Source organism: Atractosteus spatula (assembly GCF_055471065.1).
Source record: "Atractosteus spatula isolate fAtrSpa1 chromosome 10 unlocalized genomic scaffold, fAtrSpa1.hap1 SUPER_10_unloc_7, whole genome shotgun sequence".
NCBI lineage: Eukaryota > Metazoa > Chordata > Actinopteri > Semionotiformes > Lepisosteidae > Atractosteus > Atractosteus spatula.
The window spans coordinates 52,253-67,878 of NW_028296627.1; the positions used below are offsets into that span (position 1 = coordinate 52,253).

Consider the following 15,626-nt stretch of genomic DNA (forward strand, 5'->3'; position numbering starts at 1 on the left):
TTGAATGGCTGCATCTGTACATGCGATAGCTCCACCACTAAGAGAAAGGATGAGAAATGGCTTTTATCTGGCACTTTTCATGTCAGAGGATCTCAATCTGCTTTCCGTGTACAAGAGGATGTCCAACTCATGTAGCTAAAGACGTAGACGACAGTGCTCCACTGAAATCTTGATCTCACAACCCTCGGCATGACTCCGCTGTGTTCTGCTTTAGACAAAGGGGGGAAAAGACTTCTTTCATCACACGTTTTGCACTGTTTACGGTGTTAGCAGTGCTCTTTCTTAAATGAAATCCAGGAATCGGCACCATATGAGGTGTGACTAGATAATATTGGAACAAGTAGCCTCGCCATTCCATGCGTGACGTGAGCAAAGTGTAATTCCTGTCTTTATAGTGTGCTTGTTAGAGACTTAGCTGGCACCCAGAGCGCTTTAAATCCGGGAGTCAGCAGCCCAAGACAAGAGAGCTTCCTTCGTCTATGTTTTTTGCGTGAAGGGGGGAAACCATGCGTGTGCTGCAAACGATCTTAATATCGAAGTGCCGTCCCACATAACCGATCTGAACAATCTGCTTTACAGAGGAGCACTGCCGGAGCTTATTGTTGGCAGACTGAAGACCAGGCCGACCTCTTCTGTGACTCTTGAACACTGAATCTCAAGGTTGTGAATTCAAGCTCCAGGCTGGCGGGAAATTCCATAGGTAATGATCACATTTTCTTGCATGCTAATCAAAAGAAATATTAAGAAACTTTTCCCGATACCAGTTTTTTACAAAAGTAAAGGCACACGGCACATGTGTGCCACATCACGTCCGAGTTTAGTGACAACTACCTCAGAGATTGTAAGCTGGGTAGTTTCAGATCAGATCACTTTTTTTTATCAAAGGTTCAAGCAAACCCAAATACTTTTGCAAGAGACATTTCAGAATCCCATTCAAATCCAGTACGATTGCTGGATCCTTCGAATTCGACTGAACTATAGCACAGATCTGCAGTCCACCATTAGAATACTGTGGGTGTGTTGTATAAGCCACACGGCCAAAATAGTTCTAAAACAGGAGATGCATCCTCGTTTAGGAATGTGGTATAGAGTGAAATGTTCTGGGAAGAGTCCTACGTTTGAACAGTTCAAAATAGACATAAAGGGGTATTTACGGACTCTTTCGAAATGTAAGAACAAGCTGTGTGGACCTTATCTTTATTTACCTTGTGTAATCGTTTTTCATAAAGTGTAATTGTATTATAGCATGTACCGCTGACGATTTTCTTGATACGTTATATGTGCTCTTTTTGGTATTGTATGTAGTTTTGTTGTTCAAATAAAAAATAAAAGACACAACTTTCCGGATGCGGCTGCTGTAAAAATAAAATGACATCAAGGGCGCTGTACGCAGAGGTGTGAAGCCTGTTTCACAGAAGAACTATATCCAGAGGTGTTAAAGAAGTCGAGATCTTGCCATGAGAGGGGAAGCATCTCAGAAAAAGCAGGTGCAGTTGGTTCCACGGTCATAACGCCACTAAGTCGGGCGACAAGAGCAAAAGCCACCCTGTTTTATCCAGGCAGGTAATGTGGCTCAGTGGTTTAAGGCTCTGGCTTAAGGCTTCAGTCTTTTCGGAGGTGTGGAATCCAATCCCATTGCTGTCTGGTGTTTTTGTGTTAGAACCACCTTCCTACTGTTTAGGAATCCAATGGGGGGACATGTGTTTTTTTGATAAATGGAGCAAAAGCTATTTTATCAGCTTAACATCAAAGCAGGGAAAAAAAATGTTTCGTCTTTTCAACACAAATTCTCGTTTCCACCTTCAGCAGGGAAGTTTGTCTACCAAGATCACTTTTGATTCAGTGAAAATCACAGTGTGCCCTCAATTATGATGTCGGTTGTGGTCCTTTTATCGTTCTGCGTCTTCAAGTCGAGTCGTCCTCAGAGGTAGAGCTGATAAAGTCTTTCTGCATAGCGCTCTATCAGAAATAACTTGTCCAAGTTCAAAAGAGATCGTGGGTTTTACTTCAAGCGATCACAAAGCATACCTCACATGTCAGATCTAAGTGGGGAATTGATTCTGTTTTTTTTATGTTCTGCTAGAGTATCTATTGGCTTGCCTTTATCAGCTGTGTTGGAAAGATAATCTGTGCTTCGTCTCAGAAAAAAATCATCAGTACCGTCATTTTATTCTGTGCGTATGGCTGTTATTTAAAGTATATAAAAATCACGAGTTCATAGATTTCTCCAAATATCAACGACACCTTGTAAACCTGTGATAAGAATTCCTTCAATCCAATAGTTTCACTCCAGGGAAAAGGCAGGGAAACATAGAGAATTCTTATTTAAAGACAACATCCGTATTGGATTGCATGTAAGCAGGCATCACTCAGAATTCCTAATATGATTCTGAATTCAGTTTTGCAGTTCTTTAGTGTTTTACTACTTTCAGAGAGTCCTTTATTGACCTTGCTGAAGCAGAGAAGCGACATAATCACAAATGTGACCAGTTTTTTTGCTGTTTCTGGTTAATAATGATTATTATTTTGTATTTTGATTAGTATTTTTCGTAGCATTCTTCTTCAGCTTTTAAGTTATTTGGTGAGCAAGAACCACTGAGAACGAATCTGAATGTGTGAGCCCATTTCAAAAAATAAAAAAAATAAGTTATATAAATCAAACCTTTTCTTCTGTAGTAATTTCATTTGATATTAAAATTAGTCCTGATTTACAATTTTTGGACATGGTTCATCTTAAATAATTTTGTAATAAGTTTCAGTTTAGGAAAATCATGCCCAGAAGCTACCAAAACTGGTAATGTTCACATAATGTGTAATGCAATAGCAGCAGTTGGGGTGGGAAACAAAAGGCATCTTTTGGTATGAATCCTAAAACTTCATAGAGGGCGTTCTAGGATTTCTTGCTTCAGATAAAGCTGTCAATACAACATAGATTTCTACTCAGTCAATATCAGCAGTGTTATCACTACCAAACGCTAAATATAGATCCTGGCAATACTTCATGAGTTGTTCATTAGAAAATTGTTTATGTTTTTTTTAACATATTTTCAATACCAGACAAAAAGTCGAAAGTTTCAATTTCATGCAACTGATGAAATCTCTCTTCGATGGAAGTTATAAGTACAGTACATCCAAAATACTGCGGAATCAATCAAATTTACATGTTTCTTGTGGATCCAGAAGATCATTTTGAGACTCAAAACATGCCTGTCTTTTCTTTTTTCGAGGACGAAGGAGTAGCAGCAGGAGTAGCAGTAATGGCAAGAACATGTTTAGAGTTCAGCACTTCTCATTTCTAATGCGGAGCCATCGACTCGGAAAGCACCAGCCCCGATAAAATAAATTGCAGAATTGCTGCTTACACGCTTTGAATTGCTGGCATTCTCTGAAAGCGTTCCTTTTTGAGGGTTCATGAAATTCCTCACATTTGAGCCAACACTAAAATATTTCATTCGGGGTCACCTAATTCATAGTGCAAACCGAATCTACAGGGGAATGCTGTGGCACATGAAGCCGTTTGTTATTCTGTTGTGAGGTGTGAGGGGCGGAATGCAAATCGAGTTGGTGAATAGAAAATGAAACAGGAGTCACTTCTTGAGCTACAAATTCCAAAAAGTATGAAAACCTGTGCATTTTAACAGTGCAGAATACTCACAAATTGCACTGAGTTGCTTGCTTTCTTCTGCTGCTTTTATATTTCAGTCATTCACTGTCAGCTAGCACTGGAACAATTCAAGAGAGGTAAAAACAGAAGCGGTCAGGATTTGAACCCACGCCTCCATTTGGAGACCAGAACACCCAAGCCAGCTGAAAAAACACACATCTTTGAGTCTGGCGCCTTAGACCACTCGGCCACCCTGACAAGCAAAAGCAAGTGGTGTGCTGAATGCACCAGTAGTTGACTAAACTGAGATTCTTCCCTGAAATTATTTGCTTGCGAAGAGCCAAGTTGCCTTGAATGGATCTTGGAAATCAAATATACGGATGGATTGTTATTCGGTTGTGAGTTTTGAGGGGTGTATTATAAATTGAGTTGGTGAAAAGGCGCTTTATGTTAGTCTGTCGGGAGGCTGCACAAGGTGTTTAGAGGGAGAACTTCTAAAAGACCGGCCCTCTATGTTTAACATCAAGGCAGATTTTTTTTTTCTCAATGGAAATGCTCTTTGGCGCTTTCAGCTTTACGTAGGGAACAACGTCTGCCGAGATCACTTTTGAGCCAGTGCACATGGTAAAGTGCCACCAATTATATTTAATATTGGCTGTGGTAGCGAGCTGCTTTTGTTTGTGAAGCTTTTACTTCTTTAAGCTGAATCATCGGCAGGACTAGCTTATTAAATCTTTGCTCATAGCGCTCCATCAGAAATACCTTGTCCATGTTCAAAAGAGATCAGGGGATTTACTTCATGCTTTCACATAGCATACCTTACACGAAAGATTTAAATGGGGAATTGATTGTGCTTCTTGATGTTGTTCCTGTGGTTGCCTTGGTTACAATGGTGAACGTTCTTCCATGTTCTGCTAGAGTATCCACTGGGTGAGCTTTATCAATTGGCTCGGATAGGTCATCAGTGCTCCGTCTCCAGAAAAATAATCAGCACTGTCTTTTTTCTGTGCACATGACCGTCTTTTAAAACGTGATTATGAAATCACGCGTTCATTGATTTCTCCAAATAACAACAATACATTTTAACCCAGCGGTTAGCATTCCTCCAATCCAATAGTTTTACTCCAAGTAAAAAGCAGCGCAATATATAGAGAGATGATATTCAAAGATTTCAACATTCTTATTGGATTGCCTGTATGCAGATATCGCTCAGAATTGCTAATATGATTTTAATTCAGTTTTTCTCTACTACTTTCAGAGTCTTTTATTGACCTTGCTGAAGCAGAGAAGTGACATAACCACAAATGCGACCAGTTGTGCAGCTGTTTCTGGTTAATAATGATTAATGCGGAAAAAAAACAGCTCCTTGCATTAAGAGCAAGAGCAACCAACGCGCTTGCTTGTTGAGTTGGGTATTTTCCGAGCTACTCTTTTGCTCCCTTTTTGACCAAGACACAGATGTGTGCTGATTGGTTGAGAGTTTGGCGGGCATTGGAGACCCACGTGGTGTTACCACGCCCTGGCAATCCCTGATTGGTTGATGAAGGTGAGATATGAGTCACTTACTCCTGACACTTAGGAATGCAGTCCAGATGTCCATTCGGCACTCCCTAGACAGATAGGTGCCAATGGATGACCATTGATCATGATAGCCAGGCTTAGCTAAGTGCATCTCCGTTTGGGAACTGTCCCTTATCAAAAGAAAACATCTTTAATCAGCCTGCATGAATACTTTCTCTGTGGCTGCACCACAGAGAGGGAGAGTGAGATGGGGCCTCATTTAGGAAAGCACAGCAACGCTTAATTCTGTCTTATTAACAAGCATTGCCGCTAGAGCTGTAAACTTATTTGGCGAGCATGGACCTCTGAGAAGGAGTCTGAATCCATCAAGAAGACAGGAATTCTAATATCGCACTGCCGTCTTGTGTACAAAATATTTGTTCAGCTCTAACGTCTGTGTGCGTTGACAAGGCATCTCAAAAGGATGTATTAAATAAGAAAATGATCCTTTCTGTTACCATTCCTGTAGTTGGAGCATTGTTTCACCCTTTTACGTTCTACAATATTTACAGACAAGGTTTTATCACTGGAGTTGTACAGAACAAGTGTGCATCAGTCCATGAAAATCATCAGTACTGCTGTTTTTCTATGCATAGTTTAATCAAGAGCACTTAAAAGATGCAAAAGATGGATTGTGTTCTGTGAGCACCTGCACATCTCTAAGTCACTTCCACAGCCTTTTATGTGGGGGATGTAGCTCAGTGGTAGAGCATATGCTTTGCATGTATGAGGTCCTGGGTTCAATCCCAGGCATCTCCAAGTGCTTTATGTTACTGTGCTCACATTGCTGTCTTCTGTTGAGTGAGAACTCTTTGCTCGTGCTCATAGAGAGCCAGGTTTACACAATTAAACTCGAAGTGCTACAGTGTTCTCTGCAGTTTTAAATGTACCTCCAAAGCATTTAGTTCTGTTAACTACCAAAGAATGTGAACTAATTTAAAGTCACATTCAGGAAATCCAGAGAACGTCTTCACACTTGTCATGGCTGTTGCAGAAAAACCTCACCCGGGATGTTGAATCTCACCCGGGTTTTCCTGAGAGATCATTCACCGAGCGAGTCCTCCATCTGGATTCCGCACTGAGCTGAAAGCTGCGCGAATTCCTCATTGTGTGTCCTGTACTGTGTAGCACAGTGACAAGAACGCCTTGAGTGTTTTTTTCCGGATGTGAAGGAAAATGCAAAAGAGCATGAAAAGTATTGATGGCATAAAATATCCATGGTACAACTCGAGAAGGAACTGACGGACAAAACAATGCCATTTGATGATTACAAGAGAAACACAACCGTCCGAACATGGGCTTGGATCCTGAATGCTTGCGTTAAAAGACAAAGCAAAGGATATAACCTGTAAATGTCTTCATGTCTTACAGTTTATGAAATAACACAATTGCTTCCTTTCTTAATAATTTCTTACTATTGATAGATGGTTTTTTGAATTTTAACAGAATCACAATTACAGACATTTGGGGTTAAACTGTTATTCACATACTCTAACGAAGAGAAACGTTAGTGTCTTCCGGTTTGTGAGCCCATTTCTCAAAAAATAAAAAAATAAGTTATAAATATTGAATTGTTCTATTTTGTAGGCTTGCATAGTCATTCATATTTCAGTTAAACATTTTCTTCTGTAGTAATTTCATTTGATATTATATTAATCCTGATTTACAATTTTTGGACATGGTTCATCTTAAATAATTTGTAATTAGTTTCAGTTTTGGAAAATCGCGCCCAGAAGCTACTAAAACTGGTTATGTTTGCATAATGTGTAATGTAATAGTAGCATTTTGGGTGGGAAAACAAAAGGCATTTCTTGGTATGAATCCCAACACTTCATAAGCGGCGTTCGAGGATTTCTCGCTTCAGATAAAGCTGTCAATACATCATAGATTTTTACTCAATCAATATCAGCAGTGTTATCGCTACCGAACACTAAATATAGATCCTGGCAATACTTCGTGAGATCTTCGTAAGAAAATCCAAAAAAGGACAGAAGCAATCAACGTTTCTTTTGGATCGAGAAGAGGATAATTATGAGACTCAAAATATGCCTGTCTTTTCTTTTTTCGAGGACAAATGGATTATTGAGGTGTAAAGTTGGGTTCAAAACCAAAGTCATCTGCTATTGCTGCTGTTTCTTTGATAGTTTCTTCAAATCCTTCAATTGATCATTGATATCGAGGAATAATATTATACAAATTGTGGTTTTCTGTTAATTGCCAATTTTATTGTTACATCTTCGTTTACAGATGTCTTCCATGTATCACAAGGTATAATAGTCGCCGTGTGTCCTCAGCTAAAATGTTTTAAAAAGTACGACAAAAGTACAATATGCTTAACAACATTTATGGTTATATCTATATTAAAATGAAGGTAAATATACCAAGATATTAAAAAACAATTGTACAGTCCTAACCTAATAATGCTTGTGAAGTTTTCCAATAAATCTGAACTGTAATTTTGAAATATTATTGCTGAGAATGCAAAGAGAATACAAAGATCAAATTCAATGAGTGAAAATACAAAAGTAGTTCACTAAACTGAGTTTCTTCCCTGAAATGATTTGATTTGCTTGCGAAGCACTAAGCAGCTTTGAACAGATCGCGGGAATCAAATATACAGATGGGTTCAGAGTGTGCTTTCCAACTTTTGTGTAACATTTTCCTTTGATAGGGCAGAGTTGTCTTCACAATCTGGGTTAAATCAAAAGGAGTGACGTCAGTACAAAACAGCTTTCCTTCTTGGGGAACAACGGTTGTGTTCCATATTTCTAACTATTTTGGTTTCGAGATCTCAATTTAGTGTGAAACATAAAAGCCAGCCGGCTAAATGGTCTTTCAACTAATAGCCCACGCAGGGATCAAACCCCAACTGTTGGTACGAGTTGCGTAAGGCTCTGCAACATGCAGATGAGAAACTAACCTCCGCTTCTTCATTATATACACAGTGAGCTATATATGCGGGCTTACTGCCCCCTACAGGCTCTGTATTTGATTGCGGTACAAGACCGGCCGTGGAGAAATGAAGTGAAGAGGGTGTGTTCATTAAAAGGCTCATAGCGTCCCTGGGAGGTCTTAAACCACCACCCTTTTGGTTAACAACCGAGCCACAAGGACTCATGTACAGCTTAACACTTCTCGGTCTCAGTGAAAGTGATACACTCGGTAAAATTTCTGGAGGTTAATTTGTTTTTAAAGGAAAATCACCAACAGCGGCCGAGATCTACTGGAGTTTTTCATTCTATACTGCGATTTCTGTAGGGTACCCTGTGAAAATACGAAATTTGACGAGAAGGGATGGACATATAAGGTCAGAAGGCTTGGGGAATTGAACTTTAAGGTGAAGACTGCGGGTTCAGCAGCAGCAGAACCTGATCAGTGTCAGTTGACTCCGATATACTTTGAAAAATAACTTCGGGATTTAGAGTCAGACGTGCTACCGTTGCACCATGGGGTATTTGATTTAAAAAAATAGAAAAACAGTCAGTGTTCCTGGATCTGTTATCGAGAACAACACCTGCACAAGAGCTGCGCAGGAAGAATAAAATGTGGTCTGGGAAGAAGAGACTCTCTTCGGAAGAGCGGCGCGCTTCACAGGAGAATTTTTTGTGAAGCTGATTTGTCTCCTTTGGGGATTTCAAAATTGCTGATATCTGTGGCGCAAAGGTAGCATGTCTGACTCCACATTAGAAGGCTGCGTGTTCAAATCGCGTCGAGGTCTGCTATTAGTTTATCAGGTTCTGTTGGTCCGGAACACGGAATTCACACCATGTAGTTGAGTTCTATCTGTACACCACATAGATAATCTAAACACAATAGAACCCTACAGGACACGCAGTTAGGGTCTCACACAGCGAATACCCTTGAACACAAGAGAGAAGGCACAGTTCAAATCTGCGAAACATCACCTCTGTCTTTAGAGACAGCTACATCAGAGAATGGAATCCCGGAAGTTTAAAATAACTTCTTTTAATACAGGTTCAAGCAAACCTGAAAGTTAGGGAGTTTCCGGACACTTTTGTTTTATTAAAAAGTGTCTGAAGCCTGAAAATGTAATTTGAAAAAAAACCCGCTATTGGACAATAGCAGGTACTTTTTGTAACGATTTGCTATTTCATGCTGGAAAACAAAGGAAACAGACCCAATGTTTGCTTTCAGGTGCGGTTCATTACATAAAAGATATTACTGAGGAGCTCGAATAAAATTTAAACGAGCCAGGTAGAAGTCGAACCTACAATCTTACGATCCGAAATCAGATGCGTTATTTATTAAACCGCTGGCATTTCACATAACCTGAATTCCCTCATAGTGTGCTCAGCGTCGCTACTAGTAATCCACCGCCACGTCTAAAATTTCGATTCCGATTCCGAAATTCCGATTGATTGAGAATTCAAAGAAAGACTGTTTTCTTCCACAACACCGTATAATTATCACATCCCCCAGACTCTCCAACTTCTCCAGACCTTGCTGGGTGAGCATTTGCTCCGATAAATTAGGTCACGTATCATGTTAAATCACTTCTTCTCAACACAACATTTCCTGGTGCACATTTTCTCTATGAAAAAAATACATTTTTCCCTTGCACGATTTTTCGTTTTTTATCAAAACGTACAGCAAGAAAAAAGAAGAAGAAATAGTGTCGCAAAAGAACTCTGTCGCCCTTGGGAGATGTCAAACGCATTGGACATGAAAAATGCCCAATAAAAGCCATTTCTCTTCGTTTCTCAGTGTCGGGGCTGCTACTGTATGTAAAAGAGGCAATTTTCTCTGAGAGCAGTTTCAGCGCTTTCTGAACGCAGATGTCTCAGAGCGGTGTGTCCAAGTAGCTGTTAAAGGTGATGGTTATCTTGTCACCATAGCTTCGTTGGTTAAAGCACCTTTCTATTAAACAAAAGAACCTATGTTCAAATCCCAGCCGTGTATTTCTTCCTATCTTGTAGTATAGATCTTACCATTTTGGGCACTCACAAAGGGCTTGATTTCGTTAAATGCATGTGTTCATTTCCTTTCTGGAAAACTTGTTTTTTGATGAAATTCACACAGCTTGCGAAACATGAAATTCAGTTCTTGGTTATCAGTGCAGAAGAAATATTACCGGCTGGCAAAAAGAACGGTAAGAGATTTTTTTTTGATTCGAGAAAAGACTCCACCAGTCAGTCTCTGTGGTGCAATCGGTTAGCGCGTTCGGCTATGAACCGTAAGGTTGGTGGTTCAAGTCCACCCAGGGACGTGGTTTTTTTTGCGATGTAAACATTGTTTTTGCATAGGTCGATTGGATTTCTCAGCTAAACCATAGCCATTTTAATATTTGTAGGAGATGCGACTGTTCAACACGTGTCAAAAATGTCCAATAATGCCCAACATCGCAACTCCCCAGAAAACCATATTCACCCAAGGAAAATGATCGTCTAATCGTCATTTATACTCCCCTCACATCCTCTGCTGAAATATTTTAAAAATACAACGCAGATTTGTTTGAGAGCTTGACAAGCATTGTTTTGTTAGCACTGTGCATCTGGATTTTGATATTTTGACATATTTACCCTAATTTTAAACTGTAAATACTGTACAATCTGTTGTAATTGTGTTGTAATATTAAAATATGTTAGCTGAGGATGCAAAGGGGTGAAAGGGAAAGGTCAGAGGGTATAGTAACAACAAGGTTAGGATTGGTGGAGGTGGTAGGGGTGTTGATGGTTTTTCTCTGTAGAGGATGATTGAGTTTTTTATCCTTCTCTGAAGTGAGAAACTGGAAGAGTTGGGAGTTGAGAGATCTGATGAGGTTAGTTATAGAAGGAAGTTGATGTGGAGCTGTTAGCCGTAAGAATTCCTTAATGTCTTTGATGTTGTCATCAAAGATAAACTGCAGTCAGCAAAGATAAAAAGAAAATGATCTTTGCATACTGCCTTGTCTTTCTCACACCTGAAGAAGGCTCCACGGCCAACACGTTGTGTTTCCTTTCTTCTCTTTTCAGCATGGAATAACCCTTTACTTGTTCCTTTGCAGCCTACGCATGCTGACGCAGCTACTCACCTGATATTTAAATTTCCTATAATCACAAATATGAATGTCTACTGTGGGTATTTTTTCCATGATTATTTATTCTGTCATTGAAGCATATTTTATGTCATACCGAAGTGTCATAATCACTGAATTTTTTTTTTCATTTAGAAAGTAAGAAAATGATAAATCACTATGAATTGCATTAAGCCTGTTCTGATCTAGATTGTCTATATACTTTAACATGCCATGTTCACAATGTCACAACTCAGAAATGCAACAGTGAAGTGTTGTAATTACCAATGTACATAGTGTCGGAACATTGAGATGTTTTGATAATGAGGAAGGAGGGACATGCCATGTTCACAGGGTCATATTTAAAAAAATGGCACAGTAAAATTTCCTAAAGTTCAGGATTTTGATAGTCTGTTCCATTGTCTCTCACACCTCAGTGTCAGAATTTTTAGATGTTTTTATAACCAGGGGGTAGGTTTATAGCAAGAAGCAGAAAGTGCCATCACCCGTTGCTCATCCTCGGTTAACCATATATTCTCATATGCCATGTTCTAGACGTCCCATTTATATTAAAAAGTTCTTGTAAAATGCAAGATTTTAAGACTTTTTATGGTCAGAAGGCAAGGTCGTGGTAAATATGCAGAAAGTGCCTGTGAACTTCTGTTTTGTCTTATTTACTTATTGTGTTTGTGTTACTGTGAGTTTTGAAAATTGGTTTACAATTTTCTGAAATGTGTTTCACACAAAAATGTTATTTGGATAGTCACTACTTACATATTCCCATTTACTGAGGATAAATACAGTAATCCATCCCGATTAGTACTTTTAAAAATTACTGTAAAGAGCCATCTACAGGCGAAAGGCGGCATAACATCACAGCAGCAGCATTTAAGGCAGAAGAAGAAGCTGGCGAATAAGAAGCCAGCTTCAGCCTCGTTAATGCAATACCATTGGGTGAAGTGGAAAAATATTTCTTGCTCTGAATCCTAACATTTTTATAGGAGGTGTTCTAGTACTTCTTGCCTCAGATAAAATTGCCAATACACTTATTTCTACTCCATCAATAGCAGCAGCGTTATCGGTACTGAGTCCTAAATGTACGTCCTGTCATCATATAAAATGTCAAAAGTTTCAACTGCATTCAACTGATCAAAGTTCTCTTCGATGACAGTTATAATTTTATCTAAAATACATCCGAAACAAATTTGCACTGTTTTTTTTATCCAGAAGAGCATCATCATGAGACTCAAAACATACCTGTTTTTTCTTCTTTCCAGGAGGAAGGATTGTTCAGATGCAAACATTGGTCCAAAATCAATGTACTCTCCTATCGCTGTTGCTTCTTTAAATCCTTCATTTGAACGTCGATATTGAGGGATGATATCGTACAAATTGTGGTTTTCTTTTAAAGCAAATTATATTAAAGTATGAGCCTCTGTTATACTGTAGTTGTCTTGGAAGTTTCGAAAGGTATAATATACCCCCTTGTGCCCTCAGCTAAAATATGATAAAATACAACAAAATTTATTTACATAGAACAGCACTTATGGTTACATGTATATTAAAATTAAGATAAATATACAAAAGTATTAAAATACAAATGTACAGTCCTAACATAATCATGCTGTCCAACTGTCTTTTTTGCTTGTCAAGTTCTCCAACAAATCTGTGTCGTAATTTTAAATATTCTAACTAAGGATGCATCAAGAGCATAAATGAATTCTTCTGCCAGCCGTTCAGTCCTTGGCTGAATATGATGTCCTTGAATGTTGGTCATTATTGGCCATTCCCAGTGATATTGACTTACATACTTAATTGTTTAACAAAAACATTCACATGTCTTGCAAATATCAAGTGGGTTAAGGTTTTGCTAAGAAATCCGAATAAGTAGAGATGAGGTTTACATTGCAATAATGAGAAGTGCATTTCTGGGTGGGCTCAAACCACTAACCTTTCAATTAACAGAGACTCACATGTGTCCCTTTTCTCCATTTGCAAGCTTAAAAAAAGAAAATAATGCTTTTTTCTTACCAGCCTGCGATATACAAGGCAAGATTTGTATTTCATCTTTCACAAGCTGTATGAATTTCATGAAAAGCAAGTTGTTCCAGAAAGAAAATGAAAACTTGCGTTAAACAAAATCAAGCTGTACGTAATCATCCATAGTGATTCATTTTGTAAGACAAGCACTGCTGGGATTTGAACTCAGCATCTCCTGTTTTAAGAGGAAAGCATGTTAACCAAATCAGCCAAAGTGCCATCAATGGATCAACACCATGTCTGAGTCAGTGATTGCAGCTGACTGTCACTGGAGGACAGTTCATCGTTCAACAAGTCAGCCTGCATAATGAGGGGGAAGAGACTGACTTCTGTGATGCAGTATCGACAAATACTAACCTTCTGTCCAACTGTTCTCTGCTGCATTCTGGATTAGCAGGTAAATATTGGTTTCCATGAATGTGTAGGGGTTTTGTGTATTTACTGGGACAATTATTAATTGTAGCAGTAAGTCACAAAATGATTCTTTGATGGCTATTAGAAAACCGACCTTGTGAGTTAACTCATTAACGCACACACACAGATACTAATACACTTATTAATACATAAAATGTGCATATAAACATAACAGATCTTAAGAGTGTGGGTTAGCAGAATACAAAAGGTATATATTAAATCATGAAGAGTTCCAAACCAAGAGGGACATACATTCAGTATACCATTCATTTAGACTGTTTCGTAAATGAACTGGGATTACAACTTCTACACTAGATACTCAAAAGCAAGTACATCACTCATAGGTATTAGATTGATATCAATTGTGGTTGAGGTAACAATTGAATTCTCGAACTGTAATGCAGAATGTTGAATACTCATCCGATCTGTGTGGATTCAGATCTCCCGCGGACACAAAGAAGTAGTGGCAGGCTGTTGCTGTGTGCAATCGGCACTCTCTGGCTCGGTGCCAGGCAGTGGCCGGTGCGGCTGGCGAGAAGGAGAGGAGGGAGAGATTCCTGCTGCGATGCGCTGCTGATGCTCTTTGAAGACCGGCTAGTTAGTGTTGGCTGAAACTAGCAGAGCTTGTGCATATGGAAAGTGACTGCGGGTCCAAGCCAGTCACACTCTTTAGATGGGAAGAAGACCAGTTCGTTCCCGATGTAGCGCTAGCCCTGAATCCTGAGATTCAGCTGTCGACAGTTCCGACCGTAGTTCACTCGTTGATCAGGCGAGCTTTGGCGGTGGAGTACCGGTGGTTCACGAGGCTGTCAGCTGGGCTAACCTTGGGCAGATCTTTTTGTTAGGGGCACCTTCTGGGCATTGTGCTGCCTGTTTTATCTGGAGGAACTACGGTAGTTCAGTGGCTTAAAGTTCCGCGGGCATTCGAGACCCACGTGGGGTTACCCTGCCCTACCAGTTCCTGATTGGCTGATTGAGGTGGAGGATGAGTAACAGTGACCTCTGACCTTAGGGTTGTAAACCTTGGGATGAGCCTCTCCCATGGAATCTCCCAGACAGTAAGGCGCCAGAGATGACCATTTATTAGGGTGGCTGGTGAATCTCAGCCTTGGGAGCTGTTCCTTATCAGGAAACTCTATCAGCTAGCAAAACACCTTAAATGTGAACCAGATGGAATGGCCTCTCTGTATCCAGCTGCACTGAGATGAGGGAGAGAGGGACTGGCAAGGGAGCAGCAAACTTAATTCCTGTATTTTAAATACGCCTTGCCGCTACATAAGTGTCCTTAGAAGAAAAATATCTTCTATGATAGTGGTACAGTCCATCAAACCCCTCCTATAGCCTTTCAAAGAGAAAAAAAAAAACTGACAACAAAGTATGTCTATGTGTGGTAATCAACCAGGTCTTACAAACATTCTTAAACCCTTCCACCTCCTTTCACTGCAAATGATTTGTACATGTTAGAAGGTTAATTTTGGCTTCTGATATTATGGTGGATTAAGAGTCCTGAAATCTTTGTAGAAGTACAAAGATGAAAGAAAGGGCAGTGTAATCATGGCCAAGAAAAGGCAAATGTTGGACTATCTGCTTGGATTGAATGGAGCAAAACGCAGGCAACTCCTTGAGCAGAACCTGCTTCACCCTTCAGACTGGGGTTTCTGAAGATCTGTACATTTGAACTTTCAAAGTGACTAAAGTAAAGGAGTTTTCCCTTTTTACCACATAATTCCCACAGATCAACACTAACAGAGAGCCTAATTCCAGCCAGGATTCAATCACTGTCTCTCAGGCATCCCAGCAGTGGATTTCATGACTTCAGAAAGCCATCTTCACTAGTGGAGAACTCAATGCTCTGAGGTTTACTGGCAGAGTCTCACACTGGGTAATGTTAGATGTTGATAAATAATGTCCTATGGAATTCTACTGTTGATAAACTCTACTATGGAACTGCGATGTGTCTTGAAAAAAATCTTCTATGATAGTGGTACAGTCCAG

At 39.6% G+C, this 15,626-nt stretch overlaps 2 non-coding genes across 2 annotated transcripts; both read left to right on the forward strand.

The window, feature by feature from the left end:
• The first annotated feature begins 5,851 nt into the window (after positions 1-5,851).
• On the forward strand, positions 5,852-5,923 carry trnaa-ugc (transfer RNA alanine (anticodon UGC)). Its single transcript has one exon. It is a non-coding gene; the product is annotated as a tRNA-Ala (tRNA).
• Positions 5,924-10,317: 4,394 nt separating this feature from the next.
• On the forward strand, positions 10,318-10,391 carry trnah-aug (transfer RNA histidin (anticodon AUG)). The gene has a single exon. It is a non-coding gene; the product is annotated as a tRNA-His (tRNA).
• The last annotated feature ends 5,235 nt before the right edge of the window (positions 10,392-15,626 follow it).